We start from the raw sequence: 22,001 nt of genomic DNA, 5'->3' as shown, positions 1-22,001 counted from the left end.
CCTTCCTATAGCATGAGATGGGATATCCAACTTCTTCCAAATCCAATACTGATACCCTTCCGATAGCATGAGATGTGATATCCCAATGCTTCTACCAAACCTGAGACCCATACTATGGCATGAGATGTGATATCAAACTCCTTCCCATTCCAATCCTGAGACCCTTCCTATAGCTTGAGGTGTGATATCCATCTCCTTCCCATTCCAATTCTGAGACCCTTCTTATACCATGAGACTTGATATCTCAATGCTTCTAATACCAAACCTGAGACCCGTCCTATAACATGAGATGTGATATCCAAACCCTTCCCCTTCCAAACCTTAGACCCTTCCTTTATCATGAGATGTGATATCCAACTCCTTCCCATTCCAATCCTGAGACCCTTCCGATATCATGAGATTTGTTATCTCAATGCTTCTAATATCAAACTTGAGACCCTCCCTATAGCATGAGATGTGACATCCAAGTCCTTCCCATTCCAATCCTGAGACCCTTCCTATAACATGAGATGTGATATCCAACTCCTTCCCATTCCAACCTGAGACACTTCCTATAGCATGAGAAGGGATATCTAACTCCTTCCCAATCCAATCCTGAGACCCTTCCGATAGCAGAGATGTGATATCTCAATGCTTATACCAAACCTGAGACCCTTCCTATGGCATGAGATGTGATATCCAACTCCTTGCCATTCAAATCCTGAGACCCTTCCTATAGCATGAGATGTGATATCTCTATGCTTATAATACCAAACCTGAGACCCTTCCTATAACATGAGATGGGATATCCAACTCCTTCCCATTCCAATCCTGAGACCCTTCCGATAGCAGAGATGTGATATCTCAATGCTTATACCAAACCTGAGAACCTTCCTATGGCCTGAGATGTCATAAACAACTCCTTCCCATTCCAATCCTGAGACCCTTCCTTTAGCATGAGATGTGATATCTCAATGCTTATACCAAATCTGAGACCCTTCCTATAGCATGAGATGTGATATCCAATTCCTTCCCATTCCAATCCTGAGACCCTTCCTATAGCATGAGATGTGATATCTCAATGCTTATACCAAACCTGAGAGCCTACCTATAGCATGAGATGTGATATCCAAGTCCATCCCATTCCAATCCTTAGACCCTTCCTACAGCATGCGATGTGATATCTCAATGATTCTAATACCAAACCAGAGACTCTTCCTATAACATGAGATGGGATATCCAACTCCTTCCCATTCCAATCCTGAGCCGCTTCCGATAGCAGAGATGTGATATCTCAATGCTTATACCAAACCTGAGACCCTTCCTATAACATGAGATGTGATATCCAACTCCTTCCCATTCCAAACCTGAGACAATAACTATAGCATATGTGATATCCAACTCCTTCCCATTCCAAACATGAGACCCTTCCTATAGCAAGAAAGTAATATCCAACTCCTACCCATTCCAATCCTGAGACCCTTCCTATAGCAAGAGATGTGATATCCAAATCCTTCCCATTCCAATCCTGAGACCCTTCCTATAACATGAGATGTGATATCCAACTCCTTCCCATTCCAACCTGAGACACTTCCTATAGCATGAGAAGGGATATCCAACTCCTTCCCAATCCAATCCTGAGACCCTTCCGATAGCAGAGATGTGATATCTCAATGCTTATACCAAACCTGAGACCCTTTCTATGGCATGAGATGTGATATCCAACTCCTTCCCAATCCAATCCTGAGACCCTTCCGATAGCAGAGACATGATATCTCAATGCTTCTACCAAACCTGAGACCCTTCCTTTAGCATGAGATGTGATATCCAAATCCTTCACATTCCAATCCTGAGACCCTTCCTATAGCATGAGATGTGATATCTCAATGCTTCTAATACCAAACCTGAGATCCTTCCTATAACATGAGATGTGATATCCAATTCCTTCCCATTCCAAACCTGAGACCCTTCCTATTGGATGAGATGTGATATCCAACTCCTTCCCATTCCAACCCTGAGACCCTTCCTATAGCATGAGATGTGATGTCTCAATGCTTCTAATACCAAACCTGAGATCCTTCCTATAACATGAGATGTGATATCCAACTCCTTCCATTCCAATCCTGAGACCCGTCCTATAGCATGAGATGTGATATCTCAATGCTTATACCAAACCTGAGACCCTTCCTATAGCATGAGATGTGATATCCAACTGCTTCCCATTCCAATCCTGAGACCCTTCCTATAGCATGAGATGTGATATCTCAATGCTTCTAATACCAAACCTGAGATCCTTCCTCTAACATGAAATGTGATATCCAACTCCTTCCCTTTCCAAACCTAAGAGCCTATCTATAGCATGAGATGTGATATCCAAGTCCTTCCCATTCCAACCCTTAGACCCTTCCTACAGCATGCAATATGATATCTCAATGATTCTAATAACAAACCTGAGACCCGTCCTATAACATGAGATGGGATATCCAACTCCTTCCCATTCCAATCCTGAGACACTTCCGATAGCAGAGATGTGATATCTCAATGCTTATACCAAACCTGAGACCCTTCCTATAACATGAGATGTGATATCCAAATCCTTCCCGTTCCAAACCTGAGACCCTTCCTTTAGCATGAGATGTGATATCCAGCACCTTCCCATTCCAATCCTGAGACACTTCCTATAGCATGAGATGTGATATCTCAATGCTTCTAATATCAAAACTGAGACCCTCCCTATAGCATGATATGTGATATCCAACTCCTTCCCATTCCAATCCTGAGACCCTTCCCATAGCATGAGATATGATATCTCAATACTTCTAATACCAAACGTGAGACCCTCCCTTTAGCATGAGATGTGATATCCAACTCCTTCCTATTCCAATCCTGAGACTCTTCTGATAGCATGAGATGTGATATCTCAATGCTTCTAATACCAAACCTGAGATCCTTCCGATAGCATGAGATGTGATATCTCAATGCTTCTACCAAACCTGAGACCCTTCCTTTAGCATGAGATGTGATATCCAAATCCTTCACATTCCAATCCTGAGACCCTTCCTATAGCATGAGATGTGATATCTCAATGCTTCTAATACCAAACCTGAGATCCTTCCTATAACATGAGATGTGATATCCAATTCCTTCCCATTCCAAACCTGAGACCCTTCCTATTGGATGAGATGTGATATCCAACTCCTTCCCATTCCAACCCTGAGACCCTTCCTATAGCATGAGATGTGATGTCTCAATGCTTCTAATACCAAACCTGAGATCCTTCCTATAACATGAGATGTGATATCCAACTCCTTCCATTCCAATCCTGAGACCCGTCCTATAGCATGAGATGTGATATCTCAATGCTTCTAATACCAAACCTCAGATCCTTCCTCTAACATGAAATGTGATATCCAACTCCTTCCCTTTCCAAACCTAAGAGCCTATCTATAGCATGAGATGTGATATCCAAGTCCTTCCCATTCCAACCCTTAGACCCTTCCTACAGCATGCAATATGATATCTCAATGATTCTAATAACAAACCTGAGACCCGTCCTATAACATGAGATGGGATATCCAACTCCTTCCCATTCCAATCCTGAGACACTTCCGATAGCAGAGATGTGATATCTCAATGCTTATACCAAACCTGAGACCCTTCCTATAACATGAGATGTGATATCCAAATCCTTCCTGTTCCAAACCTGAGACCCTTCCTTTAGCATGAGATGTGATATCCAGCACCTTCCCATTCCAATCCTGAGACACTTCCTATAGCATGAGATGTGATATCTCAATGCTTCTAATATCAAAACTGAGACCCTCCCTATAGCATGATATGTGATATCTAAGTCCTTCCCATTCCAATCCTGAGACCCTCCCTATAGCATGAGATGTGATATCCAACTCCTTCCCATTCCAATCCTGAGACCCTTCCTATAGCATGAGATATGATATCTCAATACTTCTAATACCAAACGTGAGATCCTTCCGATAACATGAGATGTGATATCCAAATCCTTCCCCTTCCAATCCTGAGACCCTCCCTTTAGCATGAGATGTGATATCCAACTCCTTCCTATTCCAATCCTGAGACCCTTCCTATAGCATGAGATGTGATATCTCAATGCTTCTAATACCAAACCTGAGATCCTTCCTCTAACATGAAATGTGATATCCAACTCCTTCCCTTTCCAAACCTAAGAGCCTATCTATAGCATGAGATGTGATATCCAAGTCCTTCCCATTCCAACCCTTAGACCCTTCCTACAGCATGCAATATGATATCTCAATGATTCTAATAACAAACCTGAGACCCGTCCTATAACATGAGATGGGATATCCAACTCCTTCCCATTCCAATCCTGAGACACTTCCGATAGCAGAGATGTGATATCTCAATGCTTATACCAAACCTGAGACCCTTCCTATAACATGACATGTGATATCCAAATCCTTCCCGTTCCAAACCTGAGACCCTTCCTTTAGCATGAGATGTGATATCCAGCACCTTCCCATTCCAATCCTGAGGCACTTCCTATAGCATGAGATGTGATATCGCAATGCTTCTAATATCAAAACAGAGACCCTCCCTATAGCATGATATGTGATATCTAAGTCCTTCCCATTCCAATCCTGAGACCCTCCCTATAGCATGAGATGTGATATCCAACTCCTTCCCATTCCAATCCTGAGACCCTTCCTATAGCATGAGATATGATATCTCAATACTTCTAATACCAAACGTGAGATCCTTCCGATAACATGAGATGTGATATGCAAATCCTTCCCCTTCCAATCCTGAGACCCTCCCTTTAGCATGAGATGTGATATCCAACTCCTTCCTATTCCAATCCTGAGACCCTTCCTATAGCATGAGATGTGATATCTCAATGCTTCTAATACCAAACCTGAGATCCTTCCTCTAACATGAAATGTGATATCCAACTCCTTCCCTTTCCAAACCTAAGAGCCTATCTATAGCATGAGATGTGATATCCAAGTCCTTCCCATTCCAACCCTTAGACCCTTCCTACAGCATGCAATATGATATCTCAATGATTCTAATAACAAACCTGAGACCCGTCCTATAACATGAGATGGGATATCCAACTCCTTCCCATTCCAATCCTGAGACACTTCCGATAGCAGAGATGTGATATCTCAATGCTTATACCAAACCTGAGACCCTTCCTATAACATGAGATGTGATATCCAAATCCTTCCCGTTCCAAACCTGAGACCCTTCCTTTAGCATGAGATGTGATATCCAGCACCTTCCCATTCCAATCCTGAGGCACTTCCTATAGCATGAGATGTGATATCTCAATGCTTCTAATATCAAAACTGAGACCCTCCCTATAGCATGATATGTGATATCTAAGTCCTTCCCATTCCAATCCTGAGACCCTCCCTATAGCATGAGATGTGATATCCAACTCCATCCCATTCCAATCCTGAGACCCTTCCTATAGCATGAGATATGATATCTCAATACTTCTAATACCAAACGTGAGATCCTTCCGATAACATGAGATGTGATATGCAAATCCTTCCCCTTCCAATCCTGAGACCCTCCCTTTAGCATGAGATGTGATATCCAACTCCTTCCTATTCCAATCCTGAGACTCTTCTGATAGCATGAGATGTGATATCTCAATGCTTCTAATACCAAACCTGAGATCCTTCCGATAGCATGAGATGTGATATCTCAATGCTTCTAATACCAAACCTGAGATCCTTCCTATAACATGAGATGTGATATCCAAATCCTTCCCCTTCCAAACCTGAGACCCTCCCTTTAGCATGAGATGTGATATCCAACTCCTTCCCATTCCATTCCTGAGACCCTTCTGATAGCATGAGATGTGATATCTCAATGCCTCTAATACCAAACCTGAGATCCTACCTCTAACATGAAATGTGATATCCAACTCTTTCCCCTTCCAAACCTGGGAGCCTTCCTATAGCATGAGATGTGATATCCAAGTCCTTCCCATTCCAATCCTGAGACCCTTCCTATAGCTTGAGATGTGATATCCAACTCCTTCCCATTCCAATTCTGAGACCCTTCCTATACTATGAGACTTGATATCTCAATGCTTCTAATACAAACGTGAGACCCGTAATATAACATGAGATGTGATATCCAAATCCTTCCCCTTCCAAACCTTAGACCCTTCCTTTATCATGAGATGTGATATCCAACTCCTTCCCATTCCAATCCTGAGACCCTTCCGATATCATGAGATGTGATATCTCAAAGCTTCTAATATCAAACTTGAGACCCTCCCTATAGCATGAGATGTGATATCCAAGTCCTTCCCATTCCAATCCTGAGACCCTTCCTATAGCATGAGATGTGATATCTCAATGCTTCTAATACCAAACCTGAGACCCTTCCTATAACATGAGATGGGAATATCCAACTCCTTCCCATTCCAATCCTGAGACCCTTCCGATAGCAGAGATGTGATATCTCAATGCTTATACCAAACCTGAGATCCTTCCTATAACATGAGATGTGATATCCAACTCCTTCCCATTCCAATCCTGAGACACTTCCTATAGCATGAGATGTGATATCTCACTGCTTATACCAAACCTGAGACCCTTCCCATAGCATGAGATGTGATATCCAACTCCTTCCCATTCCAATCCTGAGACCCTTCCTATAGCATGAGATATGATATCTCAATACTTCTAATACCAAACGTGAGATCCTTCCGATAACATGAGATGTGATATCCAAATCCTTCCCCTTCCAAACCTGAGACCCTCCCTTTAGCATGAGATGTGATATCCAACTCCTTCCCATTCCAATCCTGAGACCCTTCTGATAGCATGAGATGTGATATCTCAATGCTTCTAATACCAAACCTGAGATCCTTCCGATAGCATGAGATGTGATATCTCAATGCTTCTAATACCAAACCTGAGATCCTTCCGATAGCATGAGATGTGATATCTCAATGCTTCTAATACCAAACCTGAGATCCTTCCTATAACATGAGATGTGATATCCAAATCCTTCCCCTTCCAAACCTGAGACCCTCCCTTTAGCATGAGATGTGATATCCAACTCCTTCCCATTCCATTCCTGAGACCCTTCTGATAGCATGAGATGTGATATCTCAATGCCTCTAATACCAAACCTGAGATCCTACCTCTAACATGAAATGTGATATCCCACTCTTTCCCCTTCCAAACCTGAGAGCCTTCCTATAGCATGAGATGTGATATCCAAGTCCTTCCCATTCCAATTCTGAGACCCTTCCTATACTATGAGACTTGATATCTCAATGCTTCTAATACAAACGTGAGACGCGTAATATAACATGAGATGTGATATCCAAATCCTTCCCCTTCCAAACCTTAGACCCTTCCTTTATCATGAGATGTGATATCCAACTCCTTCCCATTCCAATCCTGAGACCCTTCCGATATCATGAGATGTGATATCTCAAAGCTTCTAATATCAAACTTGAGACCCTCCCTATAGCATGAGATGTGATATCCAAGTCCTTCCCATTCCAATCCTGAGACCCTTCCTATAGCATGAGATGTGATATCTCAATGCTTCTAATACCAAACCTGAGACCCTTCCTATTACATGAGATGGGAATATCCAACTCCTTCCCATTCCAATCCTGAGACCCTTCCGATAGCAGAGATGTGATATCTCAATGCTTATACCAAACCTGAGACCCTTCGTATGGCATGAGATGTGATATCCAACTCCTTGCCATTCAAATCCTGAGACCCTTCCTATAGCATGAGAAGGGATATCCAACTCCTTCCCAATCCAATCCTGAGACCCTTCCGATAGCAGAGACGTGATATCTCAATGCTTCTACCAAACCTGAGACCCTTCCTTTAGCATGAGATGTGATATCCAAATCCTTCACATTCCAATCCTGAGACCCTTCCTATAGCATGAGATGTGATATCTCAATGCTTCTAATACCAAACCTGAGATCCTTCCTATAACATGAGATGTGATATCCAATTCCTTCCCATTCCAAACCTGAGACCCTTCCTATTGGATGAGTTGTGATATCCAACTCCTTCCCATTCCAACCCTGAGACCCTTCCTATAGCATGAGATGTGATGTCTCAATGATTCTAATACCAAACCTGAGATCCTTCCTATAACATGAGATGTGATATCCAACTCCTTCCATTCCAATCCTGAGACCCGTCCTATAGCATGAGATGTGATATCTCAATGCTTATACCAAACCTGAGACCCTTCCTATAGCATGAGATGTGATATCCAACTACTTCCCATTCCAATCCTGAGACCCTTCCTATAGCATGAGATGTGATATCTCAATGCTTCTAATACCAAACCTGAGATCCTTCCTCTAACATGAAATGTGATATCCAACTCCTTCCCTTTCCAAACCTAAGAGCCTATCTATAGCATGAGATGTGATATCCAGGTCCTTCCTATTCCAATCCTTAGACCCTTCCTACAGCATGCAATATGATATCTCAATGATTCTAATAACAAACCTGAGACCCGTCCTATAGCATGAGATATGATATCCAAGTCCTTCCCATTCCAATCCTGAGACCCTTCCTATAACATGAAATGTGATATCCAACTCCTTCCCATTCCAACCTGAGACCCTTCCTATAGCATGAGATGGGATATCCAACTTCTTCAAAATCCGATACTGATACCCTTCCGATAGCATGAGATGTGATATCCCAATGCTTCTACCAAACCTGAGACCCATACTATGGCATGAGATGTGATATCAAACTCCTTCCCATTCCAATCCTGAGACCCTTCCTATAGCTTGAGGTGTGATATCCAACTCCTTCCCATTCCAATCCTGAGACCCTTCCGATATCATGAGATGTGATATCTCAAAGCTTCTAATATCAAACTTGAGACCCTCCCTATAGCATGAGATGTGATATCCAAGTCCTTCCCATTCCAATCCTGAGACCCTTCCTATAGCTTGAAGTGTGATATCCAACTCCTTCCCATTCCAATTCTGAGATCCTTCTTATACCATGAGACTTGATATCTCAATGCTTCTAATACCAAACCTGAGACCCGTCCTATAACATGAGATGTGATATCCAAATCCTTCCCCTTCCAAACCTTAGACCCTCCCTATAGCATGAGATGTGACATCCAAGTCCTTCCCATTCCAATCCTGAGACCCTTCCTATAACATGAGATGTGATATCCAACTCCTTCCCATTCCAACCTGAGACACTTCCTATAGCATGAGAAGGGATATCTAACTCCTTCCCAATCCAATCCTGAGACCCTTCCGATAGCAGAGATGTGATATCTCAATGCTTATACCAAACCTGAGACCCTTCCTATGGCATTAGATGTGATATCCAACTCCTTGCCATTCAAATCCTGAGACCCTTCCTATAGCATGAGATGTGATATCTCTATGCTTCTAATACCAAACCTGAGACCCTTCCTATAACATGAGATGGGATATCCAACTCCTTCCCATTCCAATCCTGAGACCCTTCCGATAGCAGAGATGTGATATCTCAATGCTTATACCAAACCTGAGAACCTTCCTATGGCCTGAGATGTCATATACAACTCCTTCCCATTCCAATCCTGAGACCCTTCCTTTAGCATGAGATGTGATATCTCCATGCTTATACCAAATCTGAGACCCTTCCTATAGCATGAGATGTGATATCCAATTCCTTCCCATTCCAATCCTGAGACCCTTCCTATAGCATGAGATGTGATATCTCAATGCTTATACCAAACCTGAGAGCCTACCTATAGCATGAGATGTGATATCCAAGTCCATCCCATTCCAATCCTTAGACCCTTCCTACAGCATGCGATGTGATATCTCAATGATTCTAATACCAAACCAGAGACTCTTCCTATAACATGAGATGGGATATCCAACTCCTTCCCATTCCAATCCTGAGCCGCTTCCGATAGCAGAGATGTGATATCTCAATGCTTATACCAAACCTGAGACCCTTCCTATAACATGAGATGTGATATCCAACTCCTTCCCGTTCCAAACCTGAGACACTAACTATAGCATATGTGATATCCAACTCCTTCCCATTCCAAACATGAGACCCTTCCTATAGCAAGAAAGTAATATCCATCTCCTACCCATTCCAATCCTGAGACCCTTCCTATAGCAAGAGATGTGATATCCAAATCCTTCCCATTCCAATCCTGAGACCCTTCCTATAACATGAGATGTGATATCCAACTCCTTCCCATTCCAACCTGAGACACTTCCTATAGCATGAGAAGGGATATCCAACTCCTTCCCAATCCAATCCTGAGACCCTTCCGATAGCAGAGATGTGATATCTCAATGCTTATACCAAACCTGAGACCCTTCCTATGGCATGAGATGTGATATCCAACTCCTTCCCAATCCAATCCTGAGACCCTTCCGATAGCAGAGACGTGATATCTCAATGCTTCTACCAAACCTGAGACCCTTCCTTTAGCATGAGATGTGATATCCAAATCCTTCACATTCCAATCCTGAGACCCTTCCTATAGCATGAGATGTGATATCTCAATGCTTCTAATACCAAACCTGAGATCCTTCCTATAACATGAGATGTGATATCCAATTCCTTCCCATTCCAAACCTGAGACCCTTCCTATTGGATGAGATGTGATATCCAACTCCTTCCCATTCCAACCCTGAGACCCTTCCTATAGCATGAGATGTGATGTCTCAATGCTTCTAATACCAAACCTGAGATCCTTCCTATAACATGAGATGTGATATCCAACTCCTTCCATTCCAATCCTGAGACCCGTCCTATAGCATGAGATGTGATATCTCAATGCTTCTAATACCAAACCTCAGATCCTTCCTCTAACATGAAATGTGATATCCAACTCCTTCCCTTTCCAAACCTAAGAGCCTATCTATAGCATGAGATGTGATATCCAAGTCCTTCCCATTCCAACCCTTAGACCCTTCCTACAGCATGCAATATGATATCTCAATGATTCTAATAACAAACCTGAGACCCGTCCTATAACATGAGATGGGATATCCAACTCCTTCCCATTCCAATCCTGAGACACTTCCGATAGCAGAGATGTGATATCTCAATGCTTATACCAAACCTGAGACCCTTCCTATAACATGAGATGTGATATCCAAATCCTTCCTGTTCCAAACCTGAGACCCTTCCTTTAGCAGGAGATGTGATATCCAGCACCTTCCCATTCCAATCCTGAGACACTTCCTATAGCATGAGATGTGATATCTCAATGCTTCTAATATCAAAACTGAGACCCTCCCTATAGCATGATATGTGATATCTAAGTCCTTCCCATTCCAATCCTGAGACCCTCCCTATAGCATGAGATGTGATATCCAACTCCTTCCCATTCCAATCCTGAGACCCTTCCTATAGCATGAGATATGATATCTCAATACTTCTAATACCAAACGTGAGATCCTTCCGATAACATGAGATGTGATATCCAAATCCTTCCCCTTCCAATCCTGAGACCCTCCCTTTAGCATGAGATGTGATATCCAACTCCTTCCTATTCCAATCCTGAGACCCTTCCTATAGCATGAGATGTGATATCTCAATGCTTCTAATACCAAACCTGAGATCCTTCCTCTAACATGAAATGTGATATCCAACTCCTTCCCTTTCCAAACCTAAGAGCCTATCTATAGCATGAGATGTGATATCCAAGTCATTCCCATTCCAATCCTTAGACCCTTCCTACAGCATGCAATATGATATCTCAATGATTCTAATAACAAACCTGAGACCCGTCCTATAACATGAGATGGGATATCCAACTCCTTCCCATTCCAATCCTGAGACACTTCCGATAGCAGAGATGTGATATCTCAATGCTTATACCAAACCTGAGACCCTTCGTATGGCATGAGATGTGATATCCAACTCCTTGCCATTCAAATCCTGAGACCCTTCCTATAGCATGAGAAGGGATATCCAACTCCTTCCCAATCCAATCCTGAGACCCTTCCGATAGCAGAGACGTGATATCTCAATGCTTCTACCAAACCTGAGACCCTTCCTTTAGCATGAGATGTGATATCCAAATCCTTCACATTCCAATCCTGAGACCCTTCCTATAGCATGAGATGTGATATCTCAATGCTTCTAATACCAAACCTGAGATCCTTCCTATAACATGAGATGTGATATCCAATTCCTTCCCATTCCAAACCTGAGACCCTTCCTATTGGATGAGTTGTGATATCCAACTCCTTCCCATTCCAACCCTGAGACCCTTCCTATAGCATGAGATGTGATGTCTCAATGATTCTAATACCAAACCTGAGATCCTTCCTATAACATGAGATGTGATATCCAACTCCTTCCATTCCAATCCTGAGACCCGTCCTATAGCATGAGATGTGATATCTCAATGCTTATACCAAACCTGAGACCCTTCCTATAGCATGAGATGTGATATCCAACTACTTCCCATTCCAATCCTGAGACCCTTCCTATAGCATGAGATGTGATATCTCAATGCTTCTAATACCAAACCTGAGATCCTTCCTCTAACATGAAATGTGATATCCAACTCCTTCCCTTTCCAAACCTAAGAGCCTATCTATAGCATGAGATGTGATATCCAGGTCCTTCCTATTCCAATCCTTAGACCCTTCCTACAGCATGCAATATGATATCTCAATGATTCTAATAACAAACCTGAGACCCGTCCTATAGCATGAGATATGATATCCAAGTCCTTCCCATTCCAATCCTGAGACCCTTCCTATAACATGAAATGTGATATCCAACTCCTTCCCATTCCAACCTGAGACCCTTCCTATAGCATGAGATGGGATATCCAACTTCTTCAAAATCCGATACTGATACCCTTCCGATAGCATGAGATGTGATATCCCAATGCTTCTACCAAACCTGAGACCCATACTATGGCATGAGATGTGATATCAAACTCCTTCCCATTCCAATCCTGAGACCCTTCCTATAGCTTGAGGTGTGATATCCAACTCCTTCCCATTCCAATCCTGAGACCCTTCCGATATCATGAGATGTGATATCTCAAAGCTTCTAATATCAAACTTGAGACCCTCCCTATAGCATGAGATGTGATATCCAAGTCCTTCCCATTCCAATCCTGAGACCCTTCCTATAGCTTGAAGTGTGATATCCAACTCCTTCCCATTCCAATTCTGAGATCCTTCTTATACCATGAGACTTGATATCTCAATGCTTCTAATACCAAACCTGAGACCCGTCCTATAACATGAGATGTGATATCCAAATCCTTCCCCTTCCAAACCTTAGACCCTCCCTATAGCATGAGATGTGACATCCAAGTCCTTCCCATTCCAATCCTGAGACCCTTCCTATAACATGAGATGTGATATCCAACTCCTTCCCATTCCAACCTGAGACACTTCCTATAGCATGAGAAGGGATATCTAACTCCTTCCCAATCCAATCCTGAGACCCTTCCGATAGCAGAGATGTGATATCTCAATGCTTATACCAAACCTGAGACCCTTCCTATGGCATTAGATGTGATATCCAACTCCTTGCCATTCAAATCCTGAGACCCTTCCTATAGCATGAGATGTGATATCTCTATGCTTCTAATACCAAACCTGAGACCCTTCCTATAACATGAGATGGGATATCCAACTCCTTCCCATTCCAATCCTGAGACCCTTCCGATAGCAGAGATGTGATATCTCAATGCTTATACCAAACCTGAGAACCTTCCTATGGCCTGAGATGTCATATACAACTCCTTCCCATTCCAATCCTGAGACCCTTCCTTTAGCATGAGATGTGATATCTCCATGCTTATACCAAATCTGAGACCCTTCCTATAGCATGAGATGTGATATCCAATTCCTTCCCATTCCAATCCTGAGACCCTTCCTATAGCATGAGATGTGATATCTCAATGCTTATACCAAACCTGAGAGCCTACCTATAGCATGAGATGTGATATCCAAGTCCATCCCATTCCAATCCTTAGACCCTTCCTACAGCATGCGATGTGATATCTCAATGATTCTAATACCAAACCAGAGACTCTTCCTATAACATGAGATGGGATATCCAACTCCTTCCCATTCCAATCCTGAGCCGCTTCCGATAGCAGAGATGTGATATCTCAATGCTTATACCAAACCTGAGACCCTTCCTATAACATGAGATGTGATATCCAACTCCTTCCCGTTCCAAACCTGAGACACTAACTATAGCATATGTGATATCCAACTCCTTCCCATTCCAAACATGAGACCCTTCCTATAGCAAGAAAGTAATATCCATCTCCTACCCATTCCAATCCTGAGACCCTTCCTATAGCAAGAGATGTGATATCCAAATCCTTCCCATTCCAATCCTGAGACCCTTCCTATAACATGAGATGTGATATCCAACTCCTTCCCATTCCAACCTGAGACACTTCCTATAGCATGAGAAGGGATATCCAACTCCTTCCCAATCCAATCCTGAGACCCTTCCGATAGCAGAGATGTGATATCTCAATGCTTATACCAAACCTGAGACCCTTCCTATGGCATGAGATGTGATATCCAACTCCTTCCCAATCCAATCCTGAGACCCTTCCGATAGCAGAGACGTGATATCTCAATGCTTCTACCAAACCTGAGACCCTTCCTTTAGCATGAGATGTGATATCCAAATCCTTCACATTCCAATCCTGAGACCCTTCCTATAGCATGAGATGTGATATCTCAATGCTTCTAATACCAAACCTGAGATCCTTCCTATAACATGAGATGTGATATCCAATTCCTTCCCATTCCAAACCTGAGACCCTTCCTATTGGATGAGATGTGATATCCAACTCCTTCCCATTCCAACCCTGAGACCCTTCCTATAGCATGAGATGTGATGTCTCAATGCTTCTAATACCAAACCTGAGATCCTTCCTATAACATGAGATGTGATATCCAACTCCTTCCATTCCAATCCTGAGACCCGTCCTATAGCATGAGATGTGATATCTCAATGCTTCTAATACCAAACCTCAGATCCTTCCTCTAACATGAAATGTGATATCCAACTCCTTCCCTTTCCAAACCTAAGAGCCTATCTATAGCATGAGATGTGATATCCAAGTCCTTCCCATTCCAACCCTTAGACCCTTCCTACAGCATGCAATATGATATCTCAATGATTCTAATAACAAACCTGAGACCCGTCCTATAACATGAGATGGGATATCCAACTCCTTCCCATTCCAATCCTGAGACACTTCCGATAGCAGAGATGTGATATCTCAATGCTTATACCAAACCTGAGACCCTTCCTATAACATGAGATGTGATATCCAAATCCTTCCTGTTCCAAACCTGAGACCCTTCCTTTAGCATGAGATGTGATATCCAGCACCTTCCCATTCCAATCCTGAGACACTTCCTATAGCATGAGATGTGATATCTCAATGCTTCTAATATCAAAACTGAGACCCTCCCTATAGCATGATATGTGATATCTAAGTCCTTCCCATTCCAATCCTGAGACCCTCCCTATAGCATGAGATGTGATATCCAACTCCTTCCCATTCCAATCCTGAGACCCTTCCTATAGCATGAGATATGATATCTCAATACTTCTAATACCAAACGTGAGATCCTTCCGATAACATGAGATGTGATATCCAAATCCTTCCCCTTCCAATCCTGAGACCCTCCCTTTAGCATGAGATGTGATATCCAACTCCTTCCTATTCCAATCCTGAGACCCTTCCTATAGCATGAGATGTGATATCTCAATGCTTCTAATACCAAACCTGAGATCCTTCCTCTAACATGAAATGTGATATCCAACTCCTTCCCTTTCCAAACCTAAGAGCCTATCTATAGCATGAGATGTGATATCCAAGTCCTTCCCATTCCAATCCTTAGACCCTTCCTACAGCATGCAATATGATATCTCAATGATTCTAATAACAAACCTGAGACCCGTCCTATAACATGAGATGGGATATCCAACTCCTTCCCATTCCAATCCTGAGACACTTCCGATAGCAGAGATGTGATATCTCAATGCTTATACCAAACCTGAGACCCTTCCTATAACATGAGATGTGATATCCAAATCCTTCCCGTTCCAAACCTGAGACCCTTCCTTTAGCATGAGATGTGATATCCAGCACCTTCCCATTCCAATCCTGAGGCACTTCCTATAGCATGAGATGTGATATCGCAATGCTTCTAATATCAAAACTGAGACCCTCCCTATAGCATGATATGTGATATCTAAGTCCTTCCCATTCCAATCCTGAGACCCTCCCTATAGCATGAGATGTGATATCCAACTCCTTCCCATTCCAATCCTGAGACCCTTCCTATAGCATGAGATATGATATCTCAATACTTCTAATACCAAACGTGAGATCCTTCCGATAACATGAGATGTGATATGCAAATCCTTCCCCTTCCAATCCTGAGACCCTCCCTTTAGCATGAGATGTGATATCCAACTCCTTCCTATTCCAATCCTGAGACCCTTCCTATAGCATGAGATGTGATATCTCAATGCTTCTAATACCAAACCTGAGATCCTTCCTCTAACATGAAATGTGATATCCAACTCCTTCCCTTTCCAAACCTAAGAGCCTATCTATAGCATGAGATGTGATATCCAAGTCCTTCCCATTCCAACCCTTAGACCCTTCCTACAGCATGCAATATGATTTCTCAATGATTCTAATAACAAACCTGAGACCCGTCCTATAACATGAGATGGGATATCCAACTCCTTCCCATTCCAATCCTGAGACACTTCCGATAGCAGAGATGTGATATCTCAATGCTTATACCAAACCTGAGACCCTTCCTATAACATGAGATGTGATATCCAAATCCTTCCCGTTCCAAACCTGAGACCCTTCCTTTAGCATGAGATGTGATATCCAGCACCTTCCCATTCCAATCCTGAGGCACTTCCTATAGCATGAGATGTGATATCTCAATGCTTCTAATATCAAAACTGAGACCCTCCCTATAGCATGATATGTGATATCTAAGTCCTTCCCATTCCAATCCTGAGACCCTCCCTATAGCATGAGATGTGATATCCAACTCCATCCCATTCCAATCCTGAGACCCTTCCTATAGCATGAGATATGATATCTCAATACTTCTAATACCAAACGTGAGATCCTTCCGATAACATGAGATGTGATATGCAAATCCTTCCCCTTCCAATCCTGAGACCCTCCCTTTAGCATGAGATGTGATATCCAACTCCTTCCTATTCCAATCCTGAGACTCTTCTGATAGCATGAGATGTGATATCTCAATGCTTCTAATACCAAACCTGAGATCCTTCCGATAGCATGAGATGTGATATCTCAATGCTTCTAATACCAAACCTGAGATCCTTCCTATAACATGAGATGTGATATCCAAATCCTTCCCCTTCCAAACCTGAGACCCTCCCTTTAGCATGAGATGTGATATCCAACTCCTTCCCATTCCATTCCTGAGACCCTTCTGATAGCATGAGATGTGATATCTCAATGCCTCTAATACCAAACCTGAGATCCTACCTCTAACATGAAATGTGATATCCAACTCTTTCCCCTTCCAAACCTGGGAGCCTTCCTATAGCATGAGATGTGATATCCAAGTCCTTCCCATTCCAATCCTGAGACCCTTCCTATAGCTTGAGATGTGATATCCAACTCCTTCCCATTCCAATTCTGAGACCCTTCCTATACTATGAGACTTGATATCTCAATGCTTCTAATACAAACGTGAGACCCGTAATATAACATGAGATGTGATATCCAAATCCTTCCCCTTCCAAACCTTAGACCCTTCCTTTATCATGAGATGTGATATCCAACTCCTTCCCATTCCAATCCTGAGACCCTTCCGATATCATGAGATGTGATATCTCAAAGCTTCTAATATCAAACTTGAGACCCTCCCTATAGCATGAGATGTGATATCCAAGTCCTTCCCATTCCAATCCTGAGACCCTTCCTATAGCATGAGATGTGATATCTCAATGCTTCTAATACCAAACCTGAGACCCTTCCTATAACATGAGATGGGAATATCCAACTCCTTCCCATTCCAATCCTGAGACCCTTCCGATAGCAGAGATGTGATATCTCAATGCTTATACCAAACCTGAGATCCTTCCTATAACATGAGATGTGATATCCAACTCCTTCCCATTCCAATCCTGAGACACTTCCTATAGCATGAGATGTGATATCTCACTGCTTATACCAAACCTGAGACCCTTCCCATAGCATGAGATGTGATATCCAACTCCTTCCCATTCCAATCCTGAGACCCTTCCTATAGCATGAGATATGATATCTCAATACTTCTAATACCAAACGTGAGATCCTTCCGATAACATGAGATGTGATATCCAAATCCTTCCCCTTCCAAACCTGAGACCCTCCCTTTAGCATGAGATGTGATATCCAACTCCTTCCCATTCCAATCCTGAGACCCTTCTGATAGCATGAGATGTGATATCTCAATGCTTCTAATACCAAACCTGAGATCCTTCCGATAGCATGAGATGTGATATCTCAATGCTTCTAACACCAAACCTGAGATCCTTCCGATAGCATGAGATGTGATATCTCAATGCTTCTAATACCAAACCTGAGATCCTTCCTATAACATGAGATGTGATATCCAAATCCTTCCCCTTCCAAACCTGAGACCCTCCCTTTAGCATGAGATGTGATATCCAACTCCTTCCCATTCCATTCCTGAGACCCTTCTGATAGCATGAGATGTGATATCTCAATGCCTCTAATACCAAACCTGAGATCCTACCTCTAACATGAAATGTGATATCCAACTCTTTCCCCTTCCAAACCTGAGAGCCTTCCTATAGCATGAGATGTGATATCCAAGTCCTTCCCATTCCAATCCTGAGACCCTTCCTATAGCTTGATATGTGATATCCAACTCCTTCCCATTCCAATTCTGAGACCCTTCCTATACTATGAGACTTGATATCTCAATGCTTCTAATACAAACGTGAGACGCGTAATATAACATGAGATGTGATATCCATATCCTTCCCCTTCCAAACCTTAGACCCTTCCTTTATCATGAGATGTGATATCCAACTCCTTCCCATTCCAATCCTGAGACCCTTCCGATATCATGAGATGTGATATCTCAAAGCTTCTAATATCAAACTTGAGACCCTCCCTATAGCATGAGATGTGATATCCAAGTCCTTCCCATTCCAATCCTGAGACCCTTCCTATAGCATGAGATGTGATATCTCAATGCTTCTAATACCAAACCTGAGACCCTTCCTATTACATGAGATGGGAATATCCAACTCCTTCCCATTCCAATCCTGAGACCCTTCCGATAGCAGAGATGTGATATCTCAATGCTTATACCAAACCTGAGACCCTTCGTATGGCATGAGATGTGATATCCAACTCCTTGCCATTCAAATCCTGAGACCCTTCCTATAGCATGAGAAGGGATATCCAACTCCTTCCCAATCCAATCCTGAGACCCTTCCGATAGCAGAGACGTGATATCTCAATGCTTCTACCAAACCTGAGACCCTTCCTTTAGCATGAGATGTGATATCCAAATCCTTCACATTCCAATCCTGAGACCCTTCCTATAGCATGAGATGTGATATCTCAATGCTTCTAATACCAAACCTGAGATCCTTCCTATAACATGAGATGTGATATCCAATTCCTTCCCATTCCAAACCTGAGACCCTTCCTATTGGATGAGTTGTGATATCCAACTCCTTCCCATTCCAACCCTGAGACCCTTCCTATAGCATGAGATGTGATGTCTCAATGATTCTAATACCAAACCTGAGATCCTTCCTATAACATGAGATGTGATATCCAACTCCTTCCATTCCAATCCTGAGACCCGTCCTATAGCATGAGATGTGATATCTCAATGCTTATACCAAACCTGAGACCCTTCCTATAGCATGAGATGTGATATCCAACTACTTCCCATTCCAATCCTGAGACCCTTCCTATAGCATGAGATGTGATATCTCAATGCTTCTAATACCAAACCTGAGATCCTTCCTCTAACATGAAATGTGATATCCAACTCCTTCCCTTTCCAAACCTAAGAGCCTATCTATAGCATGAGATGTGATATCCAGGTCCTTCCTATTCCAATCCTTAGACCCTTCCTACAGCATGCAATATGATATCTCAATGATTCTAATAACAAACCTGAGACCCGTCCTATAGCATGAGATATGATATCCAAGTCCTTCCCATTCCAATCCTGAGACCCTTCCTATAACATGAAATGTGATATCCAACTCCTTCCCATTCCAACCTGAGACCCTTCCTATAGCATGAGATGGGATATCCAACTTCTTCAAAATCCGATACTGATACCCTTCCGATAGCATGAGATGTGATATCCCAATGCTTCTACCAAACCTGAGACCCATACTATGGCATGAGATGTGATATCAAACTCCTTCCCATTCCAATCCTGAGACCCTTCCTATAGCTTGAGGTGTGATATCCAACTCCTTCCCATTCCAATTCTGAGACCCTTCTTATACCATGAGACTTGATATCTCAATGCTTCTAATACCAAAACTGAGACCCGTCCTATAACATGAGATGTGATATCCAAATCCTTCCCCTTCCAAACCTTAGACCCTTCCTTTATCATGAGATGTGGTATCCAACTCCTTCCCATTCCAATCCTGAGACCCTTCCGATATCATGAGATTTGTTATCTCAATGCTTTTATATCAAACTTGAGATCCTCCCTATAGCATGAGATGTGACATCCAAGTCCTTCCCATTCCAATCCTGAGACCCTTCCTATAGCATGAGATGTGATATCTCTATGCTTCTAATACCAAACCTGAGACCCTTCCTATAACATGAGATGGGATATCCAACTCCTTCCCATTCCAATCCTGAGACCCTTCCGATAGCAGAGATGTGATATCTCAATGCTTATACCAAACCTGAGACCCTTCCTATGGCCTGAGATGTCATATACAACTCCTTCCCATTCCAATCCTGAGACCCTTCCTTTAGCATGAGATGTGATATCTCAATGCTTATACCAAATCTGAGACCCTTCCTATAGCATGAGATGTGATATCCAAATCCTTCCCATTCCAATCCTGAGACCCTTCCTATAGCATGAGATGTGATATCTCAATGCTTATACCAAACCTGAGAGCCTACCTATAGCATGAGATGTGATATCCAAGTCCATCCCATTCCAATCCTTAGACCCTTCCTACAGCATGCGATGTGATATCTCAATGATTCTAATACCAAACCAGAGACTCTTACTATAACATGAGATGGGATATCCAACTCCTTCCCATTCCAATCCTGGGCCGCTTCCGATAGCAGAGATGTGATATCTCAATGCTTATACCAAACCTGAGACCCTTCCTATAACATGAGATGTGATATCCAACTCCTTCCCGTTCCAAACCTGAGACACTAACTATAGCATATGTGATATCCAACTCCTTCCCATTCCAAACATGAGACCCTTCCTATAGAAAGAAAGTAATATCCAACTCCTACCCATTCCAATCCTGAGACCCTTCCTATAGCAAGAGATGTGATATCCAAATCCTTCCCATTCCAATCCTGAGACCCTTCCTATAACATGAGATGTGATATCCAACTCCTTCCCATTCCAACCTGAGACACTTCCTATAGCATGAGAAGGGATATCCAACTCCTTCCCAATCCAATCCTGAGACCCTTCCGATAGCAGAGATGTGATATCTCAATGCTTATACCAAACCTGAGACCCTTCCTATGGCATGAGATGTGATATCCAACTCCTTGCCATTCAAATCCTGAGACCCTTCCTATAGCATGAGAAGGGATATCCAACTCCTTCCCAATCCAATCCTGCGACCCTTCCGATAGCAGAGACGTGATATCTCAATGCTTCTACCAAACCTGAGACCCTTCCTTTAGCATGAGATGTGATATCCAAATCCTTCACATTCCAATCCTGAGACCCTTCCTATAGC

Source organism: Ambystoma mexicanum, unplaced genomic scaffold, assembly GCF_040938575.1.
Source record: "Ambystoma mexicanum isolate Mex_15411 unplaced genomic scaffold, UKY_AmexF1_1 Mex_scaf3, whole genome shotgun sequence".
NCBI classification, from domain to species: Eukaryota; Metazoa; Chordata; class Amphibia; order Caudata; family Ambystomatidae; genus Ambystoma; species Ambystoma mexicanum.
This window is presented reverse-complemented; position numbering follows the sequence as displayed.